This window comes from Macrotis lagotis, chromosome 8, assembly GCF_037893015.1.
Source record: "Macrotis lagotis isolate mMagLag1 chromosome 8, bilby.v1.9.chrom.fasta, whole genome shotgun sequence".
NCBI classification, from domain to species: Eukaryota; Metazoa; Chordata; class Mammalia; order Peramelemorphia; family Peramelidae; genus Macrotis; species Macrotis lagotis.
Window position 1 is genome coordinate 102,343,659 of NC_133665.1, and position 13,346 is coordinate 102,357,004.

The 13,346-nt window shown below is 40.7% G+C and overlaps 1 protein-coding gene and 1 pseudogene across 22 annotated transcripts in view; both read left to right on the forward strand.

Annotated features, from left to right (window-relative positions):
* The first annotated feature begins 3,020 nt into the window (after window positions 1-3,020).
* LOC141496517 (small ribosomal subunit protein eS19-like) lies at window positions 3,021-6,566 on the forward strand (annotated as a pseudogene).
* Window positions 6,567-10,322: 3,756 nt separating this feature from the next.
* The window catches only part of OBSCN (obscurin, cytoskeletal calmodulin and titin-interacting RhoGEF), a 342,539-nt gene continuing 339,515 nt past the window's right edge, over window positions 10,323-13,346 (forward strand). For all 22 annotated transcript variants that reach the window (XM_074197796.1, XM_074197800.1, XM_074197799.1 and 19 more), the window contains exon 1: window positions 10,323-10,584. The gene's annotated coding sequence lies outside the window, so the exon portion shown is untranslated. The remainder of the gene's footprint in view (window positions 10,585-13,346) is intronic.

Genomic DNA, 13,346 nt, shown 5'->3' on the forward strand with positions numbered 1-13,346 from the left:
TTGAGAGAGACACTACCCCAGGTCTGAGTCTTTTTTTCCTCACTGGTAAAATAAGGACATTGATGTAAGATTCATTCCAGTTCAGTCATTCATGAGGGCTCTTAAGACTCTGGGTCAGTCAATAAACATTTATTGAACAGCTACTATGATATCCCCATAGGCAAAATAGTAAAGACATAACTAAGAATAACTTAACTGGAAAAACTAATTCTACAGGGGAAAATGAATTTTTAATGAGATAGAGGATTTCCAAGAATTCCTAATGAATAAAAATCTTGAAGTACAATTGCAAGGAAAAAGACAAAGACATTTGAGCAACTGCAAAGACATAATAAAATCAGGAATAGTCTACATTTTAATGAGGGTAGGGTGGAAAGAAGAAACAAATGTCTTTTCAGAACCTTGATGAATAGTCATAGATTAAGTTAAATAAGTCAGTTTATATTTTGTTTCAATGGTTTCAAAAGAAGAAGGAAATTGAAAGAAAAGAAGGTAATATCCTAAGGAGGAAAAAAAAAGTGTGAGGGGGTGATGCTAGAATAATTTACTCTTATAATAAGGGTGCATGATATAACATTTAGTAACATGGAGGTAGGGGTAGGAGGAAAGAACGTTCCAGAAACCTTATTTTCATGTAAATAATAATAATGGAAGATTGAAAACATATATATACACACACACACAAGACTGGGTGCAGAGTAGATCTTAACCATTTTTTCACAGTCTGGTGGAGCTTATGAACTCCCTTCTCAGAATAATGTTTTTACATCCATAAAATATATAGGATTACCAAAGAAACCAATTATATTGAAAGAAAATTAAAATATATATATTTAAAATAAATCTTTCAAATATATATCTGTTATATATATATTATATGTATACAATATATATTATACATATATATGTATATATATTTTTTTAAAAGTTTTAGACCCAGGTTAAGACCTTTAATATAGAAATAAAATCAAAGATATAGGCAAAGACTAGGAGAAGGGACAGGGACTTAAAAGAGGACAAGGTTGAGGATATAGTAATAAGCAAAACAAACTCAATACTAGTTGGTAGAACATAAAACTAGGATTAAAAGGAAAGAAAGAACAAAATCTTGTGACTGGGGATCCGGTGAAAGGAAGAGAAATGAGATAAGGGAATGGAAACATCATTAAAATCATAGATCACTAGTATTAAACATACTTCCCTTTCACCACCATAGCCTCTATCTTAAATGAAAAGTTAATTAAATTAGAGAAATAAATAATAAACTGTAGTAGTGAGGAACCTCATTGTATCTTTTCAGACAGTAAAAAAGAAGTTAAGGATTTGAATAGGATTTTAGAAAAATTTTATAGGATTTATCTCTGTGATGGTTCATGAATGGGAACAGAATTGAGTTTGCATGTTGTTGTTCATGGTACTTTTACAAAAACTGACCCTATATTAAGAATAAACTTGTAAATGCAGGAAAGCAGAAATATTAAAACCATTCTTTATTAAGCACTATGCAACAAAAGGCCATTGAAAAAAGGACTAAAACTTAATGGGATGGGGGCGGCTAGGTGGCCCTGGAGTCAGGAGTACCTGGGTTCAAATCCGGTCTCAGACACTTAATAATTACCTAGCTGTGTGGCCTTGGGCAAGCCACTTAACCCCGTTTGCCTTGAAAAAAAAAACTTAATGGGACGTTACCTAATTGAATCAAGAATTAGTGGGTCAAAGAAAAAAACATCATAGATACAATAGAAAATTTCATAAAAAAATGGAGACATCATACAAAAATGTTTAACATTAAACTTTTCTGTTTATTATCAACAAACCTCAGTAGGAAGAGGTATAGAAATTCCATTCAAAATAACTGCAGAAAATAGAAAAGATTTGGGAGCTCACCTATAGAGCTACTAAATCATTAGGGAACTATAGTTTCCCAGTAGATTGATCATGTGAATTTAATAAAAGTAACAATACTACCCAAATTAATTTACTTATTTAGTGCCCACAATCCAAGTCCTGCATGGGATTTTGGAAGACAGCATGGCTAGTGGCAAGAGAACTGGCCCTGATCAGGAAGACCATGGTTTCAATCTATCTCTGACTGTCTTGACACATGGGGGCCATCTGCAGTCATCCTTATCTATATACCTGGCTGCTGGATCAAGATAGTTCCAGAGAAGAAAGTGAGATTGGTGGCTTTGTATGGCCCTTTTCACTCCAATTCACTTGCAAGTCATGGATTGCCTTCCTGATGTCATGGTCCGATTTGAGAACAAAGGATAAACAACAATGACTCGTAATAACTCTATGGCCCCTGGGCAAAACGCTTAACCTCTATGTGCCCCAGGTAACTCTAAGACTTGTTAGCTATAGAACAGATTTGAATTGGTAGAGCAAATTTTCTTAACACTTGATGATGGTGTAGGATGGTGGTGGTTGTGGTGATGAAGATGATGATGATGGTGGTGGTGGTGGTTGCTAAATAAGGAGTTGACCAAAGAATGAAAAAGTAACTGATATGCTTGTCTAGCTCTGCAAGAGAAACAGTCTGAGGCCCTGAGTTTTGGGGAGTAAAAAAGATTGGAAAGCCCAAACCAGCACTAACCGAGTTTAGACCTGGGGGCTTCATGCATGCCCCAGTCACCGTGCCCTAAGTGCTTAATTCACTCCATACATATTAACTAATCTGCTCAAGCTGGAGCTTGAGGTTCATTATAATATCATGCTATGTATGTGGAGGCATGACCAGGGTCGGGGAATATATCAAGGAGTAGCATACAAGAGGTGGACCAGGAAGTTGGGGATTACATCCCCCGGGGAATGAAAACCCAAGAGAGGGAACTGAAGTTTTAGTGACAGAGATAAAAGTTGTCTGCTCTTTGTTTCTGTGTGGATCTGTCTTTGATGACATGAATCCTCCCTGCAGGGATGTATTAAAATTTAAAATTACTTTATTCACCCTTAAGTCTTTGTTTTTCCTTTAAGATTTCTTTCTAGCTTTCCCCTGGCTGGCCAGCAGATCCTGCATGATGCCTGGAGTCACAGTGAAGGATGTGAACCAGCAGGAGTTTCTCTGGGCCCTGACCACTTTTCTGAAAAAGTCAGGGAAGCTGAAAGTCCCTGAATGGGTGGACACGGTCATACTGGCCAAACACAAGGAGCTGGTGCTCTATGACCAGAACTAGTTCTGCACCCAGGCCGCCTCCACTGCCCACCATCTGTACCTCCGATGTGGAGCAGGGGTAGGGTCCATGACCAAGATCTATCGGGGACGCCAGCACAATGGGATCATGTCCAATCACTTCAGCAGAGGCTCCAAAGAGCATGGCCCAGAGGCCTTGAAGGTCTCAAGATGGTGGAGAAGGACTAGGATGGAGGCTGGAAGCTGACACCTCAGGAACAGAGAGAACTGGACAGAATTACTGGACACACCACACCAGATTCATTAATAAATGCCTTGTTCTTCCAAAAAAAAAATGTCCTTCTTACAATAATAATAATGATAATGAAAATCACAAATATGATTCCTATTCCCCTTCCTCCACCTAAAGATAGCCAAGTCTAAAGAAAAATCTTATACTTTTCATCTATGCTTACTCCTAGTGGACTTTCTATACACATAAGAAACATTTAATAAACATTTATTGAGTAAAGATGTAATTCATAGGATTATAGATTCAGAACTCATAGAGGTTATCCACTTTCTCATTTTACAGATGAGAAAACTGAAACTCAGCAAATACAGTTGACTTGCCCAACAGCTAGCCAGTATATAAGATATGATTTGAACCTGAGTTTTCCTATTGTCAAGTCTAGCCCTCTTTTCACAACTTCATGCTGCTTTCCTAAAGCTTTCCTTGACTCACTTCTAGCCAAGAGTGCTCCTTATCTTCTGGACCCTCAACTGTAATTTTTGTGTTCATCTTCTATTTTGTATCATAGTTACTGGTACATGTCATCTCCCTCCTAATGTATAAGGGAATACTAATTGAATTTTATCTTTTTTTGTATCCCCATCAGCTGTTAGCGTAGAACTTTGTGCAAAGTTGGTTGTGATTGTTACCTCTTAGCTGACACTTGTCCTATTCATTCTTGTACATCAGTTGTTTTTCTGCATATATGTCTGGTTTTCTTCAGCCGCATTTCAAGTTCTCTGAAGGCAACACATACTTATTTCACAATCTGAGGTACTTAGGGTTCCTGGACTTAATTTCTGTGTTTAGTGAGTGATTGAGTTAACAATTGAATTTTTTTTTTTGCAAGGCAATGGGTTAAGTGGCTTGCCCAAGGCCATACATCTAGGTAATTATTATGTGTCTGAGGCCGGATTTGAATTCAGGTACTCCTGACTCCAGGGTCGGTGCACCACCTAGTCGCCTCAGTAATTGAATTTGATAACGATGCCATCTATGCTTTTGTAAAGGCAATGGAGACCAGAAGTCTGCCAGCAGCCAGGAATTCCCCAGTTTATCTGTTTGAGCCTTAGAAAGTCAGGAGTCTGTGATGGAAAGATTAGCCTCTGTCTCATCCTAAGGAAGGGAGGGAGGAGGAGAAGTCTCCTGAGAGGAGCAAGCAAGTTGGGTGCCCCAGCCCTGGAAAGTCCCCATGCTGCTGGAAGGAACTGGCAAGGGTGGGAGACAGGCCCTCAGACAGACTGTGGTCAGTCTATGCAAAGGTCATAGAGAGCAGAGGTGGGGGCGCCTGAGCCAGCTGCACGACTTGGAAGAGAACTGGGAGATATGTCTGCACTTTCCCACCCTTTGCTTCACCTCCACTAATGGTCTCATTCTCTCTCTCTGTCTCTCTGTCTCTCTCTCTTTCTCTCTCTCTCTCTCTCTCTCTCTCTGTCTCTGTCTCTCTCTGTCTCTCTGTCTGTGTCTCTGTCTCTGTCTCTGTCTCTGTCTCTCTCTCCGTCTCTCTCTCTCTCTCTCTCTCTCTCTCTCTCTCTCTCTCTCTCTCTCTCTCTGAAAACTATTAGCTAGAGAATACCTAGAGTCAGGAAGATCTGATTTCAAATGTAGCCTCAGACTCTTTTTAGCTATGTAAACTTTCTCTATCTCAGTTTCCTCAACTGAAAAATGGGCATAATAAAAACACAGGACCATTGTGAGATAATATGAGATATTTTTTTTTTAGGTTTTTGCAAAGCAAATGGGGTTAAGTGACTTGCCCAAGGCCACACAGCTAAGTAATTATTAAATGTCTGAGGTCGGATTTAAACTCAGGTACTCTTGACTCCAGGACCAATGCTCCATCGACTGTGCCACCTAGCCACCCTGAGATAATATATTCAAAGCACTTAAGCTCAACGTTTGAAACATGGTAAGTGTTTAATCAATCTCTTCAGACTTTGTCTGGCTTTTTGTTTTCACAGTTTCTCTGAGATAAAGAGAATAACTGCGGAATTATGATCAGTGTATGTGTTCTGGCATGGCCATAATAGAGGGAAAGGTAATAGGAGGAGATAAAGCAGACAGGAAAGTTAAATAGCTTTCTTATTACTACTGGGACCTTTCCTGGCCCAAACAGCTTGGAACTTTATAGAAAAGAACTAATTAGTTAATTTTAATTAATTTAATTTTTTTTATAACTTCCCAAAGCAGAGAAAGAAAATGTGAGTCCAGGCCAGGCCTAGACATGAAAATAAGCCTAGTAGTTTCTATTGGGTGAGGGTGATCACTTCCAGGGGTCTGTTGTTCAGTGTTTAACAATCAGTTCTCTTGGGGGAAAATACAACTATGTCCTCACAATACACTTTTGTTTTTGTTTGGTTTTTCAAGGCAATAGGGTAAAGTGACTTGCCCAAGATCACACAGCTAGGTAATTATTAAGTATCTGAGGTGGGATTTGAACTTAGGTCCTCCTGACTCCAGGGCCGGTGCTCTATACACTGCACCACCTAGCTGCCCCCCTGCAAGGGGGGGAAACCTTTGCCTCTAGGAGCAAGAACATAAGGAGTGATTAAAGAGTAGTGCATGCCCAAGAGAAGGCCAGAGGAAGGGGCGAGGGAAGAGTGGAGCTGCCCATAGGAAGATAGAAATAACCAGTTCTCCTCACCAGTCCGATACTACCACTCTACATTACTAGACTTTTAATCAAATCACTGATTAAAATATGGAATGCACAGGACTGAACACCCCTCCATGGATATTGCCTTCCAAGTTGACAGTGATGACTGCACTTTGAGTCTGGCTATGCCATCTAGTCCTTTAATTTAAGCTTTTCTCCATCTTTTCAGCAAGGATAAGTTTGCTAGGATCTAGGTAAATTCTTTATACCACATTCCCCTGTTCTTCCAGTTTACTTAATCAAAATTAAATTTCATTTCCTTAACTTTAAATCTCTCCAAAAGCAAGGCTCTGCCTCCTCCCTCTGTCTCTGATTTAGCTCCCAGTGACCTCTTCCTCGGTTTCAACCATAGGACTCTGCAGTCTAAAAATCTCCCTGTGATGGCTGTTCAATAACTGCTTAGTTATCAATATGAGCACTACGGTGGGGAGGTGAACCTGTATCCTGGAAAGCTGGGCCAGAGGCACCCAGGCTTGGCTGGTCCTGTCAAGAGGGGAAGGCTTTGAGAGTTTAGGAACTAGAGTTTGGGAATTCTATTTGAGTCATAACTCTTTGGAAATACAAGGCATTGTCTCTTCCAGGATGAAGATTCAGAAGATCATTGAATTGAAAAAGACCCAGAGACCCAGAGAAGGTAAGGTCACATAGGTGGTCAGAACTCAGTTCTCCTCACACTGCCTCCAAGTGCTTTCTCCATAACACTATGGCCTCCATCACATTCTAATTCGAAGGGGGCAGTTTCCTCGGTATCATCTTCCCCTTTTTGCAAAAGGACACCTACTTATCCTAGGAGTCAGTGCCAGGAACTAATCTTTCAATGTCCTGGCCCTTTGCTGACGGTTTTATTTATCCATGGAGTGTGGGAGTCCAGCAGGGGCTGGGGAAAAGAGTGTGTGATGTCACACACACACACACACACACACACACACACACACACACATACATGATCAGACTTGCTGGTATACTTACCCACCTAACCAGCACACTCAGTGTTTGGCCTAATCCAAGGCCTTGATCATGGGAAACAGTCACCTGTTAGGATTTCAATTCATAAATCTGTAGAATGTCAGAGCTGGGGTGGGAGGAATTAGAGATCTCAAGTCCAACCTCCTCTTTTGACAAGAAGATTTAACTGAAAGAAGGGACATTGGGAGTCAGGGGGAGAGAGAGAGAGAGAGAGAGAGAGAGAGAGAGAGAGAGAGAGAGATGAAGAGAGGAAGAGAGAGAGAAAGAAACAGAGAGAGAAAGAGAGGAAGAGAGAGAGACAGAGAAGAAGAGAGGAAGAGAGGGAGAGAGAGACAAAGAGAGAGAAGAGAGGAAGAGAGAGGAAGAAAGAGACAGAGACAGAAAGAGGAAGAGAAAGAGAGGTTGTGTGTATACGCACACATTTTGTAGTCTAAGAAATATGCTGAATGTATTCTAATATACATATTTGTATATATCAGTAGAAATGTAAGAATATATATTGAGTATATATTGTATGATACATATATTATATTGGCTATATGCAGTGTGTGTTTGTGTATATATACACATTTCATATTAAAATATATAATTAATATATACTACTATATACTTGGCATACATAAATAGAAATGTGTGAATATACTATATAGTATAGCCTATCCACTGACTATATGTAGTGTGTATGTGTATACATATACATTTTATATTCTGATATGTACTACTATAATATAATACTAAATATATTCTAACTGCATATGTGTATATGGGAATGAAATGTAAGTATATATTATATATAATGTGTATGATATATGCTGAATAGTATATGCAGTGTGCATGTACATACACATATTTCATATTAAAATATATGGTGAATGTATTCTAATATATATTTAACATAAATAGAAATAGAAATATGTAAATATATACTAAATACACTTAATGTGATACATATACTGACTGTATGTGTCAGGTGCAGACTATGTAAGTGTATATCTATTTTACATTCTAATATATATATACTGAATGTATTTTAATACATGCATATCTGTATTTGATAGAAATGTAAGAATATACATAGTGGAAGATATATATTGAAAATAAACAGTATATACAGTGTGTCTATGTTCACATACACAGACTTTATATTCCAAAATAGATACTGAATATATTCTATGTATACTATGCATATGTAAATATGAATATATAGCATGTGATAAGCCTGTTGAATATATTCAGTATATGCAGTATATGTGTGTATGGGTATGCATATATATGAATATTTTAGGGAATGAAGCCTGTCTGTGCACATAATAATCATTCCTTTTTTACACACACACACACACACACACACACACACACACACACACACACACAAATCTGAGCCCCTGTTTAGGAGTGCCCCATTTAAGAGTTTCTTAGACTCCTCTTGGCCTCCCTGCTGTCTCTCTTCTTCTCTGAAATAAAATAAAAGCTGTTAAAAACCCAATGAGACTTGCATGCTTGTTTAGGAGCAGGGACTACCCAAAGTCACATGTGGGGAAAGCTAGATATAGGCTTCATCTTGTCCAACTCCCTCAGAGATGAGATTTGTCCAAGGTCACACAGGAATGAAAGGCAGAAATGGGACTTGATCTCATGCCCTCTGACTTCTAGGCCAGTGATCCTGTACTCTATAGATGCTGATCCTTTAGGTTAGCCCTGAGACTGGGTCCAGGACATGGTGGTTGGGTGACCTCAGGTGTAGTTTCTTAACAATACTCCATGGGTCTGAGAATGGCTTCCTTGACCAAGTGAGAGGTGTGAGAAATCTGTATGTATTCATCAGAGGTGAGACTTGAATCCAAGACTTATCTTGACTCTAAGATTGGCCTTCTATTCACTTAGACTAACCTGTTGTCTTTCCTGCGATTAATACAATTTGAAAAATTAAAGCCTCTTTTAAATATAAACCTTTGTTATTTGTGTAAGTGTTGGATCAGAGAGAACCCAGCTTTGTGAACTAATGAATAAGGCTTTGTTTAGTTTTGAGAGCATCTCCCTATGGAGGGTATGGATTTGCCCATTTGTACTTCTTTAAAAGAACTGAGGACATTTCCTGGGACCACTCTGGGCTCTGATAGGTGAACTTTCTGTAGTCATGTCTTCCCCCTCACTTCTAGGTCATCTCCCAAACCTTGCCAAACACCCACCCCTGCTTTCCAACGCTGATGTGGGACTCAAACCATATTCAAATGTAACTGGGAAATAGTTATCAAAATAAATAAAAATAAAAATGATGTTAATAAGTCTAGAGTATTGGGGACAAGGCTTGAGCCTGAGTCTTCCTGGTTCAGGGGTTAGCTCTCTCCACTACTTCATCTGCTTCTCATAGAAAATGCTTCATACATTCCTGTTTATTGATTAATCAATTTGCCCTGTTAGAGGATTCCTCAATAGGAACTCCTTATGCCAATGACATCATGGGTTTGGACCAAAATCAACATCATATATCATTTCATTCTATTCTTACAATGACTTGTAACATCATGAAAAAGAGCACTGGATTTGGAATCAGAAAACCTGCTTTGAATCCCAGGTCTTCTGTTTCTTCCTATCTGTATCCTCTTCAATAAGCCTGTTTCCTCTTTTATGAAATGGTGGTAACTATGCCTAACCTGTTCTCTGAGGGTTGTTTAGAGGATCAGTGGTGAGAATGCATGCAAAGGCTTGATAAGTCATGAAGTGTAATATAAATGTCAGATCATTTAAGTAAGTGAAGTATAATAAGCTCCATTTAATGGATGAGTATACTAAGATTCAGGGAAATAAACTTCCTTTCTTAAGATCACATAGCCTGTTAGGGTTGGGGTTCTCCCTCCTAGACCACCCTATGTCAGCCAGTGGTCTGAGAGGACATAGAAAATGTTAGAGTTGGAAAACACTTTTGAGAGATCTTAATTCATTCTCCTTTTCTAGATCAGAATTTCAAAGGGGATGTTACTTGGCCAAGGTCACACATGACCAATAAAAATGACACTTCAGCCTAGGTTTGCTGACTTCAAGTCTGTTGCCTTTTTGACAAGAGACCTGATGACCTACTGGCCCTCTCCTCTTGCAAACCTGCAGACTTGGTTTGGAGGGGTCTCCCCTCTCCTTCTTGTTCCTGGGGTCTTCTGTCTTCTCCCTGCTCTCCACAGGAACCTCCCCCACTCTGCCCTTTTGCCTCCCTCTCTCATTCCTGGGAGGGTGAAATTGGATCTCACAGTAAGTGACACCCTGGGCTATTTTGGAGCTGGGCACTTGAGGTGGGGAGGGTGAGGAGAGCACGTCATCCATCCAGCCCAGCAAGGCTGGTGGGAAGGGGAGAGGGTGGTCTTCGCTGGAGCCATCAGCAGCGGAGCCACTGCAGGGGCCACCCGGTACAGCTGCCCCTCTCCCCTTGAGTCTGAGGGAGAGAGGGAGAAGGGAGAGACCCCAGCCCTCTGCTCCCTCTCTCTCTCTCTCTCTCTCCAGCTGCTGCCCCCTCCCCAAATCCACCTTGGGACAAGCCTCCAGCCCTGACCACAGCCCAGACCCCAGGTAAGCAGGGACAAAGAGAGGTCTGGGGAGAGGGCTATTCTAGTAGCAAGAGCATTGGGTTGGGAGGCAGGCTATTGGACTTCCACTGAACTATGAATTTACTAATGGTGTGACCTTGGGTAAATCTCTTTTCACATTTAGGACTTCAATTACTTCATCTGTATAAGGTGCTTGAGATCCATGTATTTCTAAGGACTTCTCCAGCTCTGAATCCTCTGAGTCTGGCTCTTTGTATGTGTATATGGTGGATTGGAGGTAGGGTTGGGGAAAAGGATTTCTTATATTTGGGGAAAGCCCATTGTACAAAATCTGTAACCTGGGAGCAATTGAGAAGGTTCTTGGGACCAAACTGAGTCTCTTGGCTGACCTGACTTCCTGAAGGTCAGTCTCTCCAAGAGAAGGAACAATGGCCTCTTGGGGTTCATTTGGGCTATAATTTCACTCTTCAATGTGGGACCATCCATAGGGAGCTCTGAGCACAGTAGAGGATTGGTTGACACTCGTTCATGGGATAGAACTAATAAATAAGAATTCCTAATTCCTAAGCTTCTGGGGGCAATTAGGAACTTGGACAGTCCTCCTCCTTCCCCTCTCTTCTTTCCCTGTAGTCAGAGGACTGATCTTTTTTTCTTCCCCTCTACATTCCCAGGATTTTATCTTTGCTTCCCTTTCCTGAACAAGGTATCTTCCTCCATTTCTGCCTCACTAAACCTTGCCCTTCAGAGGACACTCCCATAAAAGTATATCTGTGCCCCGGCACCACAAACAGGTTTGGGGAGACTTTGTTGGGCTCTAGGCTGCCCTGGTTGGGAGTAGACCTGACAGCTGGGGCTATTTTAGGCATGTTGTCTGGAGGGGGTGGGGGAGAGTTGACATCCAATTCCAGGCAAGAATTTCCTGGCACTTGAGGCCAGTGTTAGGGCTGGGGAATGTTCAGAGGGGACCAAGCCAACCCCTTCCTCTTTAAACCCTTTCCTTAGGACTCCAACCCCTTAAAGCTCCTGGGAAAGAAGGGGCAGTGGTCTTAGCCTCAGATTAATTTCAGGGACAAAAGATTCCCAATCCCCCTCCTTATTCTCAAGATGTCACGTCTAGGATAGTTGTGGACTCTCAGAGGTGAGTCAGAAAGGTGAGGGGCATCTATGCAGGGAGAATGAAGTGATAGGGATATGGAAGAAGAGTTATGGCCACCACATTTTTGGAAAGACATTGACAAATGAGCTTGTTTAGAGGATGGTGACCAGATGGTTGAGAGGACTGGAAATCAGATCATAGGAGGGGGGGATTGCTTGAAGAGCTTTGGGATGTTTAAGTAGGCAAAAATAAGACAAGAGAAAACAGAATTGCTGTTTTCAAGTACTTGAAGGACTGTCAAATGAAAGAGGGATTAAGTTTGTTTTCCTTGGTCCCAGAAGACAGAGCTAGGAGCAATGGGAAGAAGTTACAGGAAGGCAGAAGTCAATTCAAGGTCAGGGAAAATGTTCTAATGGCCAGAATTGTCCCCAAATGGCTACCTTGGGAGGTCTTCACTGGGAACCTAGAGGACCACTGGTTAAGGATGCTTCTGAGGGGATTCCTTCATGGAGATGAGGTGGACTTGATGGCTTTTTTAGTCTCTCCAGCACTTACTGTACTATCAGGTACCAATAGGTGCTTAATAAATGCTTGTTGCCTATCTGACAGGCCAGTGACAAAGACTGAATGGATCTTTGGTTGCATTGTTTTTTCTGGGCTCTCCATTTCTGCTCTTGGCAGAGTCTACAGATTTATAGCTGTGTATAAACAGCAGGGTACAAATGTTGATCTGGGTTATCTGATATCCTCTCAAGGCAAGGCAGTGAAATGTTTGTTGATTGGGATGGAATCAGATGAGTTACAGGTGGTGATGTAAACTCTGAGCTTTGTAAAATCATGGAAGGATCCCTGGCTCAAGTGAGGAGAAAGTCTTCTTGGTGCTTTCTTGGTTTGTTAAAGAGAAAAATCTGATGGCATGGAAGACAGAACCAATTTGTTCTCATGGTACATCACAGATTCACCTCAAGACCCATCTTACCTTCTAGGGATGTCACCTTCTAGGTGACCTTGGACAAATCATTTTACCTTCTGAACCTTAGCTTCCTCATCTGTAAAATGAAGGGCTAAAAATAACTGGTCTATAAAGTCCTTTGTCACTGGAATGGAAGCCTTGGTGTGATGATTCTGTGAAATATGGGAGGTCAAAATGAAATCACCACATCTAGGTGGATGTTATGTCCTGTTCTGTGTGGTTACTATGGAAGGAATGAAACAATTATTTATTATTAACCATCAGTTCTGTTCTAGATCCTATGCTAAGCGCTTTACAAATCTCTCATTTGATCCTTACAACTGCCTCATGAGTTAAGTGCCATTATTATCCCTATTTTAAATGAGGAAAATGAGGCAGAAGTTGAATATGGTGAGGCTAGATAGGAACTCCTGTCCACTGTCCACTAGCTTCCTCCAGGTGGAGGTATCTATGAAGGGTACAAGAAAATTCACTTTAGTTCAACTATTATTAGGTTCCTGGGGCACTCAAAGTCCAGGGCTGAGTGTTGGAGATACAAAGATCAGAGAATGAGATCCTTTTACTTAAAGGTCACCAAACCTAACTGACCTTTCCACCCAACCCTCATCCAGGACAAAAATCTCCTCCCTAGCATATCCATGTGATTGTGAAAGTCAGATTCTTCTCAAGAAGTTTGTATTATAATAGGTTTTGTGTGTGTGTGTGTGTGTGTGTG